General features: G+C 35.8%; 1 protein-coding gene across 6 annotated transcripts in view; it reads left to right on the top strand.

Moving 5' to 3' along the window:
- LOC150108619 (catenin delta-2-like) overlaps positions 1 to 17,064 on the top strand; it is a 593,872-nt gene that overhangs the window by 546,446 nt on the left and 30,362 nt on the right. The window contains exon 22 of one of the 6 annotated variants that reach the window (XM_090390890.1): positions 13,494 to 13,698. The exons of the other annotated variants lie outside the window; for them this stretch is intronic. The gene's annotated coding sequence lies outside the window, so the exon portion shown is untranslated. Of the gene's footprint in view, positions 1 to 13,493; positions 13,699 to 17,064 lie in introns of those variants that run through there. 6 annotated transcript variants of the gene reach the window in all.

The raw sequence follows: 17,064 nt of genomic DNA, 5'->3' as shown, positions 1-17,064 counted from the left end.
CAATCCAAACCTGAACAAATTTGGGAAACCTACATCAGAAGACCTTCAGCCCAATCGCCCAAGAATACTAACATTGCCCGCTAGGGTGCACCATCAGGACTTTTAGGAGAAAGAATAGCTTCCTGCTTCAACCTCGTTTGCTGTTTGTTGTGCTTGTGTGCACGTATCTTGTTTTTAAGTTCCTGTGAAAATGGCAACGTGACATTGCTGAAATATTGGAAGTCTATTAAAATTTATTTTAACGTATATCCTAGTATATGTTGTAATTTCCTTGAGCTATTTAGTAAAAAAAAAGTAAAAAAAAAAAAACATTCTGCATTTGCAAAGAGAAAAATCTAACATTTCTACTCAACTTCCAAGAATGACTCCTTGTTTGTCTTTCTCACACATCCTCTATATAGAAAATGATTTCATATATCTCGTAATCCATTTAATGTACATGACTCTATCATATCACCTCTTTTCACCTATTCATATTTACTAGAGTTTTCAGTCCATGTTCCCTGAATTTGCATTCATTGTTGAGCATTCAAATCTTGTATTATCCTGGTTATATTATTTTTCTGTGTTCTCCATTTCTTCCTCATACTATAATAAATTTAGTTTAATCCTTTCTTCAAGTGTAAGCAAACAAAGTTTGCACCTGAAGTATCTTCAGGACTGAGGCAACTCGTGGTAAAGGTGGACCAAACTCTCATCATTCCTTGCCTTAATATCTCCTATAATGCAAAGCACATCTCCTTGTGAACATGTATAATGCTATGCATTAAGGGAAGGGCCACTACCCAGACCGGTTTTGACCTTTATTGAATGTTCAAGTACAGATCAAAGTACAGGTCAAACCCCAAAAACTGAGCGTTGTTCCCCTCAGTAACAGGCTCCCCCTGCCACCGAGAAAAACACTCAGAACCTGTTGGCTCTACACCATGGCAGGCTCACCTCACCACCGAGCAGAGCTGCTGATTTGCTCATATCTTATCCGAGGGGGAGTGACAGCAATAGCCATGCCTCAGTTAACTTCACAGGCTACAACATTGCCGTTCATTACCCCGACCCAGGATCTGGGTGACAGCAACAACCGAGCCTCGGTTAACACTTCATGGGTTACATAATTGCCATTCATTACCCAAGTTTCCAACTGGTTTCGACCTATGTTGAGGTCTTGTCAGTGGGAGCCATACCCAGAAGTGGCGATACTAAGGCAGAAGATGGAGAAGTCATATTTACCTATATGAGTTGCCAAAAGGTCTACCACCTTATTATTAAATTACTCTGGATTTAGAGAAAGATGTTGAAGTTTTTTTCCCACTTGGTTAGACTATAATAAATTTAGTTTAATCCTTTATCCAGTTATCCTTTATCATAAGCAAACAAACCCTTTGGTAACTCATATAGGTAAATATGATCTCCATTGCGTCTGTCTTAGTATTCACTTCTGGGTCTGGCTCCCACTGATGATATCTCAATAAAGGTCGAAACCGGTCTGGGTAGTGGCCGTTCCCTTAATGCATAGCATTATACATGTCTGCAAGGAGATGTGCTTTGCATTATGGGAGATACTAAGACAAGGAGTGATGAGATCTTGGTCCACCTTTACCATGAGTTGCCTCAGTCCTGAAGATACTTCAGGTGCAAACTTTGTTTGCTTACACTTGGATAAAGGATTAAACTAAATTTATTATAGTCTAACCAAGTGGGGAAAAAATAAAACTTCCAACCCAGACAGTGGAGTAAGTAGCTACAGCGTTAGAGGAAGAAAGTTTGGCAAATGTCATAGGAAGCAACAATGCATGGCATATTGCACAGTCTTTAGCCAAACCCATAAGCACGGTTCACAAAAAAAAAAAAGGCAAATTCTGTGCTGTTATCCTTACAAGATTTCCCATGTTCAGCAGTTGCTTAATCCTGACCAGGGTGCACAAGAAACATTTGCCCTACAGTTTCTTGGTCTAAGTGAACTGGACAACGGCTGGCCAAGGAACATTTTCTGGACCAACGAAGCTCACTTCCATCTGGATGGTACTGTGAACATTCACAGCTGCATCATTTGGGCAACCGCAAACCAAACACATCATGCAAAAGATTCAACTTCATTCCCCAAAGTTCACCATAATTCATTATTGGACCTTTCTTTTTGAGGAGCTCAGTCCTAATAAATGACCTGCTCTCATTGATTGCAAACCCTATTCATAGTTTTGCTGATGATAGCACACTCCATTTGTTTTACTCATATGACAAGCACTTGAAGTGCTTAAACAACTCGTGCTTCAAAATCATCTATAATAAGTGCCTTGAACATTGATCTTCACAGTATCCTTGATTTGAGTCAAAACAACCTAGTCAACTTCAATGTTTGTTTCCCCTTAAAAGTCCTCAAATCTTCTCTGCTCACTTTTGGTAATGCTGAGCTCAACAGTAGATCAAATCTCTCTTCTTGGACTGACTCTTACTCCAAACCTTTCCTGGCACAATCATATCACTTCTCTATCATCAATAACTTTCAAACAACTCTGTATCCTTTTCTGGTCAAGACAGTACTTCTCTGTTGAACGGTTATTTACTGTGTCTAAATTCCAAATCTGACCGACATTGGAATACTGCTATCATGTATGTACCTAAGACCTTCATAAAAATTCTTGAAGCTGTTCAGAAAAAGGCAGTCTGGTTGATAGATGACACTTGTTTTAAGGACTCTTCAGCCACTTTCCCACAGAAGATTAGTTTCTACATTGTGTCTTTTCTAGAGATATTTCCATGACCATTGTTCAGCAGGACCAGCATCCATTATGCCTTATATTTTTGCCAGATCTACAGGAACTCATGCTACAGCTACTCAACATCCTTTTACAGTCAAACTGCATATTTACTGAACCTGCTACTCCCAGTCATCTTTCATTCCTTCCATCTCAATTCTGTGGAACAGTCTCCCTCATGAAGCATTTCCAAAGGACTACAATCTTTAACAGTTGAAGAATATCAACAGATTACTGTATTCCTGACCCTACCCTCACACAGTATCTGTTTGCTATAGGCTCTTCTATCTTTTGTGTTTGGGATAGATATTTTTTTTTAAAAAAAAGTTTCTTTGAACCTTTCCATGGCATTCATTGATGGGTAATGTATCCTAAGAAATCAGTTGTGGATGCTGAATGACAGAATCCATGCTGGTGGTTGCTGATTTACTGATGGACCTCTAGATACTCTAGATAATTGACTGTTGATGACTTTTCTATTATTTGAAGAGGAATGAGGTGTTAGCATATGCTTAACTTGTTACCATAAATACCATTATTAGTGCAGAAGCCTACAGTATATTATTACTGAGCTAGAATTAGATAATCCAGCATAATGAAATCTTACATTCCACTTCCTAACCATACAATCAAGCACAATCTCTCTAGAACACCACACAATTTTGAAAAAATATACATATTTATTTATTACTAAATTAATCCTGTTTAAAAGTAATGGAGAAATTAACCATCAGCCATCTCTCAATGAACAACATTATAATAAACCTTAAAACTTGTGTTTCATGAGGGAGAAATGTGGAACAGTGTCCCTCATGAAATGCTTCATGAGGGAGACTGTTCCACAGAATTGAGATGGAAGGAATAAACCTTAAAATAGAAATTCTACAGGAAAAACATGACAATTTTAATCTACACAAAAAGATGAAAGAGACCTCAGGTATATATAAGAAAAAACAATTCTGTATCCTTCGAAACAAAAAGGGAGAAATTATATCCAAACAGGATGACAAAATACAAGAATGGGTGAAATATATAGAACTCTTTACTGATGACAGACAGAACCCAGAAAATACTAATGAACATATGGAAGGTCCATGCATTCTAAAATCAGAGGTAGAATGTGCATTGAACTCAGCTAAAAATGGTAAAGCCCTAGGACTAGATAGAATACCGGCAGAAATAGTAAAGTTATTAGAAGGTGACAACATTAACATATTAGTAAAGCTATTTAATAAGATCTACGATACAGGCATAATCCCTCAAGACTGGTTACAGTCGACCTTCATCATGCTACCTAAAAAAGTAAATGCGAAAACTTGTAATGACTATAGAATGATCAGCCTAATGAGTCATGTTCTCAAAATGTTTCTGAAAATAATTCAAAAAAGAATATACGGAAAATGTGAAGACACCATCAGTGATACCCAATTCGGCTTTAGAAACGGCTTGGGAACAAGAGAGGCCCTTTTCTGTTCTCAGATCTTATTTCAAAAATTTATTGACCAAAACAAGGTAATATTCATTTGCTTCATCGATTTCGAGAAAGCATTTGACAAAGTCCAACATGCTAAAATGATTGCACTATTAAAAAGAATTGGATTAGATGGTAAAGACATCAGGATCATTGAAAACTTATATTGGAACAAAAAATCATCTGTTCAAGTTGATGACATTATTACAGACTCCATTAACATCAAACGAGGAGTAAGGCAAGGATGTGTGCTGTCACCTCTTCTTTTTAACATCTACTCAGAAGCCATATTTCAAAAAGTCTTGAAAGGAAGGGATTAGTGTAAATGGTGAAATCATCAGTAACATCTGATATGCCGATGATACAGCTCTTCTGGCTGACAATATTCAGGATCTTCAAAATCTTTTGGAGCTAATAAATGCAGAGAGTGAAAAAATGGGATTAAAATTAAATATCACCAAAACTAAATTCATGGTCATAAGTAAGAAACCAATTCTTAATTTAGCACTTTCTTTAAATAGGAAACAAATAGAAAGAGTGGCAAGGTTTAAATATCTCAGATGCTGGTTAAATGAAGATTGCAATCCAGAAATGGAAATAAAAGTTAGAATTGAAATGGCAAGAAAAAATTTTCTCTTGATGAAATCAACACTGTGTAACCGCAGTTTAAACTTAGAGTACGCATGGTTAAATGCTATGTATGGTCTGTACTGCTGTACGGTGCAGAAACTTGGACCTTGAAGACAACATCAATAAAAAGACTTGAAGCCTTTGAGATGTGGTTATACAGACGAATGTTAAAAATCCCATGGACAGCAAAAACGTCCAATCAGGAAGTACTGAAACAAATGGGGAAATCACGTGAACTTTTAGATACCATAAAAATAAGGAAAACTGCATATCTTGGTCACCTACTTCGTAATGAAAAATATAAGATACTTCAATTGATTATAAAAGGGAAGATGAATGGAAGAAGAGGACAAGGAAGAAGAAGAAAATCTTGGCTGGCAGATATCAGACAGTGGACTGGTATGAACTCTGAGAGACTGCTCAGAATAGCTGAGAATCGCTCAAAATTTGCCAAGGTGGTCACCAACCTCCGATAGGTCTTCTCATAATCAGCATGTCCTTAGTTATTCATCTTTAAATTTCCAGATGCTCCTCATCTCAGTGGAAAATAGATGACCAAATTTGTGCATAACAGTTAGGTGGGGTCTGATTATGGCTTGTGTAGTGGCAAAATCATCCCCACTTTATCCTTCAGATGACTTTTCACCATAACTCCAGATCCAAAGTATTATTTATCTTCTTCACCACAGTTTCATGATTACAGTATATAATATAGCCTTTTGTCATGTCTGCAATCAAAGTATGTAACCTTTTACTTATTAAATTAAAATGGTACCCCCCCCCCCCTTTCATTTGTTCAAGTTACGTCTCAACAGAAAACAAAAACAAGAAACAGAAAAAGATAATAGCAGCAAATATACCAACAGTCCTACACAATCAACAGATAAATATTGACTTGGGGAGCTGTCACCATTGTTCATCCAGTAGGATTTGGAATGGTCTCCAAAATTTGTTAAATTTCATTGACATTCTTGTTGAAACAGCAAGATAGATGCAATCAGAACAACTCCTTCATGCAGCATCTATAAGGGAATACCAATCATGATTCCCCCACAAAATTTTGAATTTTCTCAAAGAGTAATATTTGAGTGGGACACGTCATATGCTCCAAACTGAAGAGTGAATTACAGCCATAAGGTGAATTGTTATATCTAGGAATAGTTACCTTGTTCCAACCAGGAATATCATCCTTACATTCAACACACCAAAACCCTCAACATTAGTTAAAGCAGAGTAGTATCTCAGTTACTCTGTTAGACTCTACATCCTAAATCCTTTGCACTGCTTTAGGTGTCTCAAGTATGGTCATTCTCAGACTGCTAGTCACAGCTCTACCATCTGTGCTTGATGTGACAATAAAAAGCATGAGAATAGATCATGGGTGAAAAAGAATGAAATGTTATGATTGTGAGGGAGATGACCCAGCTATTCCTGAGCATGACAAAGGTGGAAGGACAAAAAGGAGATTCAAAAAATTAAAATAAAATAGAGCAACCCTTATCAGGAGGTAAAGAGCCAGTATACCACAAAAGTAGCAACAGTACCTAGTGAGAACTGAGAAGGCAACTGTAAAGATATCAACAGAGACCTTAACCTGTGTAACTGTCCCACCTCACAATACAACATCTCTGAACTGTATAATGTGACTGCTATTTCTTTAGAGCAAATCAAAGAAAAAAACAACATGGGCTCTCTTGATGATATACCAAAAATGGTTCCACTATATAAAAAAAAAAATAATAATAAAAATAAAAAAAATTTTAAAAAAATGGAATATGCATCTTAAAAAATTGGACACCTCTAGATCCACTAACAGTTGGGATGTATACCTCTGCCCCTCCCCAACACACACAAGAAAATAAAAACATTAATATTGAAGGTGTCACATAATAATATACATAGTGTCCTGGATGAGTTCAGTTTAAATTTTTAGATATATTTCCAGGAGGAAATATATCTAAAAATATATCATGGAACTGACCACCTATAATTTCCCAAAAAAAGAAAAAAAATCCAAGACCAATGATTATTCTTCATTTGAGCCATATGGCTTGACAAAAAATAAAAGCATTTATGCAGTGGATTTGTTGAGATTCTGTCAAAACATTGACATAATGTCCCTCTTGCAGAAGTATAAAACAAGTGTGCCTGCAGGAGACATACCTGAAGCCCAGTAATGATCCTACACTAAGAAATGTCACCATAATGCATAACGACAGGATGGGAATTGGACCTACTCATGGAGAAGTGGCTGTCCTTGTGGACAACAGTCATCTTTCCAACAAGTCCCACTCAACATAAACATGGAGGCAGTCATCTGTCTTATCATACAATATGATGCATCTACTTATCTCCCAGTGCAGATATCTTACAGAATGCCTTAGATGACCTCATATGGCAGTTACTGTTCCAATGCTTTTAATGGGAGATTTAAATGAACACAACACTTTGTAGGGTGGTGTCCATACTGACATCAGAGGAAAAGTTGAGTATGTGCTTAACTCTCTTCCTCCTAAACAACACAGGAAGCAACACCTTCTTCCCTATGCCTACCCAAACATTCACTGCCAACTCACATTCCCTCTTCTGATTGTTTAAGTGGGAAACTGGTAACTTATATGAGAGTGATCGTTTCCTCATGATATCACTTTTCTGCATGAGCAGCCATGTACTACATCATGATATCATGATGTAAAATAGTGCAAACCAACTGGCTCAGTCTTCTCCTCCTTCTCCTCCTTGATTCTGCAGCAGTTTGCTCATATATATCAGTAATGCAGTGAATCATGTGACAGTGCATTACACAACCTGCCACAGCTGCGGTATCTAAAACATCTAGTTGTTTCCTGCTGATTGCACAGCAACCAAGGAAGTTCAGAACAAAGTCTGTGGAGTATCTTCCACAGATACCCATAACAACCTCATTGCTTTCAGACTTTCTTGTGCCTTAAGCAAGATTATATCCATCATCTGAGCCAAAAGGAATCCTGAATCCAATACATATCGACCAGATCATTCAACACCAAAAGAGGTTTGGGATAAAATCCAGAAAATGAAGGGCAGATATACCACCCACCCATCCATCCGTTTTTGATCATTAAACACAATGGGTGCACAATCACTAATTCATCAGCAACATAATATTCAGAGAAAAGAGGATGAAAAAGCAAAGGTCAACGGACATGATCTAGAAAAAGTTAGCAACTCCGTGTATCTATGGTGCAATAATGCATGATTTAGACTGTGTAAAAGAAATATCTCAGATAATAAAAGTAGAAGTAACTCTACAGGAAATAGAGATAAGATATGGAAAAATGAATCTCTTGAGTCTTGCCATAAAGCGACGACTCCATACATACACACATATTCACAGCTACTCTGATTGTGAGACATGAGTAATGGTCAGTGAGGTGAATATTGAATCTTTGAAAGAACATGTAACAAACTAATAAAATATTCTGGAAACTATATTAGAAGTACAGAATGGATTTAGAAAAGGATGATCATGTATAGATCTGGCCTTTTGCCTAAAATTAATAATAGAGAAAAGAAGAGAATACAATTTAGAATTGCATATTACATTTATCAACTTTGAAAAAGCATTTGATAGAGTTAAAAGAAAGTCAAATACCAAATAATATTCTAAAAGCTATCATAAGTATATATGAAAATAATCAAATGCAAATAAGATTAAATCATGAGCTATCATACATGAGAGCGAGAGAGAAACCAAGGAGTCCAACAGGAATGTTCCCTTTCAGCAACTCTAATGTTTATCTAAATGAAATAATAAAATGGAATAAAAATTTCCATCAAGGTATTAAACTTTCTCCTAATGTGAACTTATACACTCTCCTTTTTGCCGATGACCAAATAATTACAGATTCTAAAGATAACTTGCAGAAAGATATTTTAAATTTAAATGAGATAGCCAAAGATGGAATGCTAATATCAACAGAAAAATCAAAAACGATGACCTTTAAAGGACAAGATCCAGTAAGAACTAAAATAGATAACAAGATTTTAGAACAAGTGAATTCATTTAACTACCTAGGATGTATAATTACATATGAAAAAGATATAAACCTAAAAATTGCAAAATATTTAAAAATAACCTAGTACAAAAACAAACCAGACTAAAAAGTATACAATGCATTAGCACTACCAGTCCTATTGTATGGAAATGAAATCTGGGCAATAAAACTAAAAGACAGATTAATAACAGCTGAAATGAAGTTTATGAATAAAACTGCAAAGTATACTCTATTCGATCACAAAAGAAATGAAGAAATTATGAAAGAACGAAACCAGGAATCACTAATACAAAAAATTTAAAAAATCTAAACATAAATGGATGGAACATGTTGAAAGAATGAAAACAGAAAGATTACCAAAACAAGCCTTAAATTACAAACCACGAGGAAAAAAGAAAACCAGGACTTCCTCTTAAGAGATTCAGCGATGATCTCTAAGGCTGGAACAGGCCACTCTAGCCCTAAATCCTTGATAAGCACGATGATGAAAGAACATGTTATACAATAATTCTACAAATTGGATGAGTACAAAAGGTAACTAATGAAGAACTGTATAAATAAAGTAAACTGCAAAGAGAAACTAATGTAGAAAATAATTTAAAGAAAACTTAACTTTTTTTTTGGACATATCTGCAGGATGGATAACAGTAGAAAGATCACAACCTTGATGTTTGGTACAATGGACAGTGTAAACAGAAATTGGCCAAGATGAGTGGGTAGATGATAACAATTGGTATGGAAAGAGGTTGCAGCATTTGAGTCGCATGGCAATGGACAGAGAGCAAAATAGTAAAAGATGGTGAAAAGAGCATTTAACTCATGGGTACTGATGATGATCAACAATTCTTATTCCCTGGAGTTTCTGGCCTAAAGAAAGCAAAGCAGAAAAATGCCAAATTCTGTTCTCTTCAAATGGTTCAACATCACCATCTGCTGTGGATTAACTGCTTTACCTATTCAACAGAATTTTCTGTGAGAACGTTTTTCCAGAAACCTGGAAAAGGACAGTTATTGCTTTTCTTCAGCTAGGGAAGGATCCAGAAAGTCCAATGAACTCATCCAATTTCTCTGACCTGCAAGATTCTGGAAGAAATGATTTTCTCTCATTTGAAAATTAGCAATATGGCATACAAATGCTTTACAATATTGTATTGTGAAAATTTTATTGTTCAGTGAGGCTGCAGAAACTGCAAGTAGGGTCAGCTCGTCTTAATATACCATCTACCTGTCACCTACACTGATTACAGGCAGTTTATAAGACAACATATTTTATCCCAGTGGAAAGCATTATGGATTAGGCACTAACAACAAGCTCAGATCAAGCCTGAAATTAAATTGTAGTGGTCTAGTCAACACAGAGACCATAAAGAGGAAGTTGTACTTGCTCATCTCCACATAGGTTATAGTCATCGTACACTCTTTCTTATTGTGGGGCGATGACATGCTTATGTGTGAGATCTAAGATTCAGTTTTATCAATAAGGCATATCCTGAATTTACTGTCCTTATTATATCAATAAGTGCAGTCATTCTATGCATTACAATAATTTGAGCCTTACGTATTCAGATTTTATCTGATTCATCAAGTATTCATTTTTGTGTTTAAATTTCTTCAGAACACTGTTTATAATCATTTATAGAATGTACATATTGTACATAAATTTTATGCACTGCATTAAATACCTTTCTTGTAAGGCCACATCTTCTCTACTCTTCATAGTTTGTCCCAACTTTGCATCATCTGCAAACAACTAAATATCCCCATCCAAATCTTTGCCAATATCATTAACATACAGGGTAAATAGCAATGGCCATAAAACAGACCCCTGAGGCATACCACTAGTGAATTTCCTCTTCCAGGATGGTGTTGCACCTTATATACAACTTGCTGATACCTATCAGATAACCAGTCTCCAATCCAATGCACTAATCTAATATCCACCCCATCTGCTCTAGTTTGACTATCAACTTATCATGCAGTAATCTATCAAAAGCCTTTGCAATATCTAAGTATACTACTGTATACCCCTCTCCTCTGTCCAAAGAAGTAGTCACCTTATTGTAATAAGTAGATTATTAAAACATGACCTCCCTTTAGCAAATCCATGCTGTCCATCAAAGATAATATTATTGTTGTCAACCCAATTCTGGATCCTGGTTTTCACCAGCCTCTCCAACATCTTAACCACAACATCTGACACATAGGTAGGCCTATAATTTCATTCTTGAGTTCTATCACCTCCCTTATGAAGCGGGCACAATCTCACCCTCCTTCCACTCCTTTGGAACTCGGCCCAGTTCAAGACTCCTATTAAAAAAATATGTGAAGACAGATGCAAACTACCTGGAATATTCCTTCAGAATACGTCTTGGTATATTATCAAGTCCGACAGCCTTATTAACATCAGGTTTGTTCAATTCCCCATATACCTCTTGTCCACTTACAGTCAGTCTCTCCTCATCAACCATTCTCAAACTCTATAATGTCACATTCACAAGAATGAAAGACCTTTATGAACTGCTCATTAAGTATCTCCACTATATTTTCCACAGCAGTTGTTCTTATACCATTTTCTCCAATCATTGTCATCCTTCCATAATCTTTTTTTGCTGACTACATATTGAAAGAACTCTTTAGGATTCTTTTTGGCTTCATTAGCTAACTACTGCTCATACTTCACTTTTGCTACCCTTACCAAGTCGACCCTCCTTGCCTGTTCTTTGTAATCCTCATGGAACTGATTATTACCATTCCTCTTATGCTGCCTCCATAATACCTTTTTCCTCTGTGTCGCATGCTTAATGTCTGCATTCATCCATTTTACACCTACCTTATTTAACCTCTGTCCCTTGGAATACATTTAGACATTGCTTCTATTAGATAGTTCTTGAATATCCCTCAAGCTGCATTGATCTCCTTTCCAACTAACTCCTCATTCGATGCTATACCTGCAAGCTGTCTCCTGAGCTTCTCATAATCATCAGCCTTGTAGTTACACATATACCCTTTCCTCACAGAGGTCATCACACTGCTGTCAACCACCAAGGTAATCACTTCATGGCCACTCTCACCAACTGGAGAGAGAGAGAGATTCAACACCTCATTTATAATAGCATTCTCTGATGAGATGATCAAATCCAAGACCCTCAATCCTCTTGAGGATTGAGGATCTTGGATTTGATCATCTCATCAAATTGAGGTAGTTATCCCTCAAAATCCTTCTGAGGGATAACTACCTCAATACATATTGTCTTGAGGTAGTTATCCCTCAAAAACTCAAGAAACTCATTTTCTTTACTTCCAGTTGCTATCTCATCATCCCAGTCTATATTGCCATAATTAAAATTGCCCATAATGATCATCCTTTTCTTATTTGCTTGGCTAATTTGATTATGCATTTCATGGTCACTACATTATAATATATTGAATAAACCATCACATGCCCCAAGACAATAACTAGAAGACTACAAAGGCATGCTTTACCTTAAATCAAGAACGTGAGACAAAATAGCAAAAGTCTTACAAGAATATAACTTAAAAGTTGCCTTTAGACCTCCACAAAATCTCTGTTGTTAAGATAAACAAAACAACCATATTACAAAAATGAAGAGATCGGAAGTTTATAAAAGCTATTGCAGCTGCAGTGTTTGTTACATTGGACAGATGGGAGAAATACATCTAAAAATGTCGGGCATGTGGGGGGGGGGGGTATAAATCTGGATTGACATCTCACACTACCAATGAAGCTAGTCAAGTTAATTGGCACATCATGGCAGATACGTAGAATTTAATGCTCATGTATGCAGATTTAAAGAGGATAGTGAAATGATAAGATGTTCTACCTATTGTAATAAAAACCAAGGCATGATATTAAATGAACTCTGGGCAACATTAGAGATTTACATATTGATGAATTAAGCTATGAGACAAAATGTTATATTCTGTAACAATGACCCATGCTTATTATCTCATTCCTACACTCAACATCTGCTTCATATTGAATGAATTTTTTAAAAAATGACAGTTGTTATTTAGAAATCTCCATTTTAATATCTTTTATGTTTATTGTATTAATCTGAAGTATGCAATGATGTCATACAAAACTAGTTTTTTGCCAGTGTTAATTTAATAACTGGTAATACCTATCCAGAATATTACATAACAAGAAGTACCTAGCCAAGTTCAGAAAACTAGTAAAGGCTTCAAAAACTTTCAGTAATGTGCAGGATTTAAGTTAGGCAGGTCTTGGCTCTAGTTTTTAGATAATAGAATTTTGAACTATTTTGAAGAATTTTGAGTATTTTGAAGACTGCGTGTTCAAAAAAGGGGATATATTTGCTTGATCCACAATCTCTCTCTCTCTCTCTTCATTCATCATACTTATCACTCTTCTAGCCAGCATTTTGCTGTGCCAATATCTATTTTTCTTTTATGTTTTCACCGTAGTATATTCTCTTGGTGTAGTTCTTGTTTTAATTATACCATTCATTCAAATTCCCACTTATTTATTCTCCAATTCTGAGATTGCTTTATTTTACTTTAATATATTTTTTTAAATGCTGCTTTACTAACTCCCATAACATTACTGATCTCTTTTCCTTCTAGTTCCTCATGCCATGGTACTCTTTCAAGCTGCCTCTGATGTATCATAATTCCCTGCTCTGTAGTCCCGCATATTACCTTTCGTAACTGAAATGTTCTCATGCTTGGCCAGCTTCCTGGTCAAGATCACACAATTGCTCCCCCATGATGTGATCAGAAATGGGGTAGCAGAATTGCCATTTCATTTATGATCACATCCTCTGTCACATGCTGTTTGAAGGTAATTATCCCTCAGCAACTTTATAAATTCCCTTTCTTTATCCCATATGCACTGTTTCCTGCTTCAAATCTGTTTCCATAGTTAAATATGCAATAAATTATCTTGTTTTTTTTTTCTTGTTTTTTTATTATAGGTAAGTTTTTTAATAAGTATTTTGGTTGTTGTTTAAATGCATTTCATTTAATATTTTTGTCAAGTATATTTTAGCTGCATTTTAAAAATAAATACCTTCTAAACCATGAATTATTATGACTTGAAACCATAATGACATAATTAGCAACTGAATAATACCAAAAATATCTGAAAACATATCGGAGAAATTCATAGAAATACTAATTCTTATTTCAACAAGTGAAGAGGTGGGGGGGGGGGGGGGGGAATCTTAATTACTTCAATTAAGATGTTCCCCAAATTACTTCCTGTGAATGAAACAGGGGAGGAAAAAAGCATCAGTAGCAGAATTTCAAATTTAAATTCAAATATTCAAATTTAAACTAAGATTCAAATTCATCTATGGCTTTTGCTCTACAGATATGAATACAGAAGAAAATTTACTATGATAAATATATATTTATAAATATAAATTTCTCAAAAATCATCTTCAGTATTTTATTTATTTTTTTTGTCTTCAGCTTCATATACCATTGTTTCACTCAAAAAAAAAGAAAAAAAAGATTACAAAATATCTTAAATTCAAAAGGCTATCTGTGATAAAATAGTTAATGAAAAGAAACTGTTGGCATTGGTTTTAAACCAAAAAGGATTAAATATAACCACAATAGCTATCTTCATAATATAACTTATGCTGCAGTTGGAAAATGACAGCATAAGCATTAAAAAGAAATAGCCATGAGTTCTGAAATTTGTCTTGCTATTGCAAATTGCTATTGGAGTATACAAGAAATAGCAAAATTTCTTCATTCAAATCCAGTCCCACTATATAGTTTCATTATGTTGGAAGTTTTTGTAGCACAGCCTTACTACTCAGTTGAACTAGATTCCTTACTAGAAAACAAAATAGGGATATAGTATGAATTGATAATTATCAGACTTTTATTAACATTAGTTGTATAAGAGTGAAGCAGATTTTTACATTGTGTGGCTATTAGCCTATTAGCTATCAGGACCACTAAACTTATATCACAAACACAGTGTTAGGGTCTTCAGGATATTTGAGCTCCTTCCTAAATTTGACAAAATGTGAAGGTGAATGCAAGACAAAGTGAGAATTATATGCTGAAAGTGAGGATGGATTTTCACAACAGCTATCATAATAGATGATGAGAATGTGGTAACTATGAGAGAGAGAGATCAGCGATTAATGAATTTTACTGCATGAAAGAGTGTCAGAAGTGGGCTGCTTGGAGAGCAAAATGAATGAAATGAGGAAGGAATGAAATGCTTGAAAACTGAGTCAAGGGTGAATAAAAAAGTTAGCTGATGAGAAAACAAGAGAAGTGGAATTGAAAGGATGTTGAGAGAGAGTGGGTGGATGGGTAGGAGATAAGATAATGAGAAGAGTTTACAAAATGAAAGAATGTTTTAATGCTAGTTTAAAAGAAATGAATGTGTTAAGCAGTGGGCTCACCTCTGGTACTTGACATGTTCACAACCTAAGTTTGCTTAACTATATTCACAACCATGCAATTATTCTTCATCTCCCAAACGTTATCCTCAAATCTATTTCAGCATTCTTTTTTCATTTTTAAGTCACTTGTTTTTGTAGCTTCTACTAACTGTATTTTGTCATTTCTCCCATGCAAAGTCTTATTTCTCATTGTGCTGGAAAGCATGTCTTGTGACTGTTATTCACTACATCTATAATGATCAAATCCTTATACCAGGGGTCTTCAACTCATGGCCCACAGGCTACCTGTGGCCCACGGAGCTCTTTGCCGTGGCCCACCAGTCATTTTGAAAAATTAGCTACTTAGCAGTAGCAGAGACTCTATCAATCGACCAACCTTGGCTGGCAACGGTTGGTCAATTGGTAGAGCCTCTGCTACTAATAGCTCACGCAAAAAGTTAAGCAAGTTTGAGTGTGGTTAGTATTTGGGGGCACATCGTTCGATGCTGTTGGCACACTTCTCCCTTGATGAGTCTTTGGACTCCATTGAGATGTTACATAATAATAACATTAAAACGTGATTAAATAAAAAATAATTTCAATGAAGCCTGTGGGCCATTAAGCTATACTGCAGTATTTAGAATTGTAAGATGCTTTCCAGATTCACAAGGAACGCTGTGATTTGATACTTTACATAAAATCCTATAAAAATAAATATTAAATAGACATGCTTCTTCATCCATCTACCAACACCAAGCGATACTTAGTACTAGTATTAACATCGCAGGTAGATGGCTGAAGCAGTAGTTCATTCGAGTGCGCTGTCTAGTGCCTTCCAGATACATATCGAAGGTTTTCGATACTTCGTTATTTTCATATAAATACAAGAGGATCTCATCCATAGTCAGTCATGAACGGTGTGATGTTCGTGTATAAGCGCACGCAGGTTCGTCGTGTCAGCCATAGCCTATTGTGGTTTTATATTGCCAGACTTTTTTTTTTCATTAGTATGAGACATATTCAGTGAATAATAACCGTTACATGGCTATTTTGGATCATTTTTTGGGTTCATTCCATCACTATGGTGTCTATGAGTAAAAAGCATAAATCAATTGATTCTTGTCGGGTTTTTAATGAAAAGTGGACCAATTTGTACTTTTTTGTGGCGATCGACGATAAGCCAGTGTGTTTAATTTGTCATGAGTCAGTGTCAGTATCGAAAGAAAGCAATATAAAACGACACTTTAAGATAAAGCATGCTTCCAATTTCAATCACCTTCAAAAGTGGCTTTGTGTGAACAAAGTGAACCATCTCCAAATTGATTTAAAACGCCAGCAGGGTACTTTTAAAAGGCAGAGGGAAGAGAGAGCAAAGCATGCATCAAAGTAAGTTATGTAATAGCTGAAAAAATTGCTAAAAAATCAAAAGCTTTCTTGGATGACGAGTTTGTGAAAGAGAGTCTCATTCAGAAGGAACTTTAAAAAACAGTCATCTGAATTTACGTCATATTCACTTGCTTTAGATGAGAGCACAGATGTGAAGCATACAGCACAACTGGCTATCTTTGTCCGTGGCATTGATCAACAATTCAATGTGACAGAAGAACTGCTAGCACTCATACCTATGAAGGGAATGATGAAAGGCACTGATATTCTTGAAGTCACCAAGAAAATGCTCCGGCGTTTTGACCTCAGCTTAACCAACCTCGAGGGTGTGGTAACTGATGGTGCCCCTGTTATGGTAGGAAAGAACGAAGGGTTTGTTGCGCTGTTACAGAAAGAACTAG

The sequence above is a fragment of the Typopeltis vanoorti genome, chromosome 3 (genome assembly GCF_054136105.1).
Source record: "Typopeltis vanoorti isolate ZY-2024b chromosome 3, IOZ_Tvanoo_1.0, whole genome shotgun sequence".
Taxonomy (NCBI): domain Eukaryota; kingdom Metazoa; phylum Arthropoda; class Arachnida; order Uropygi; family Thelyphonidae; genus Typopeltis; species Typopeltis vanoorti.
This window is presented reverse-complemented; position numbering and strand designations above follow the sequence as displayed.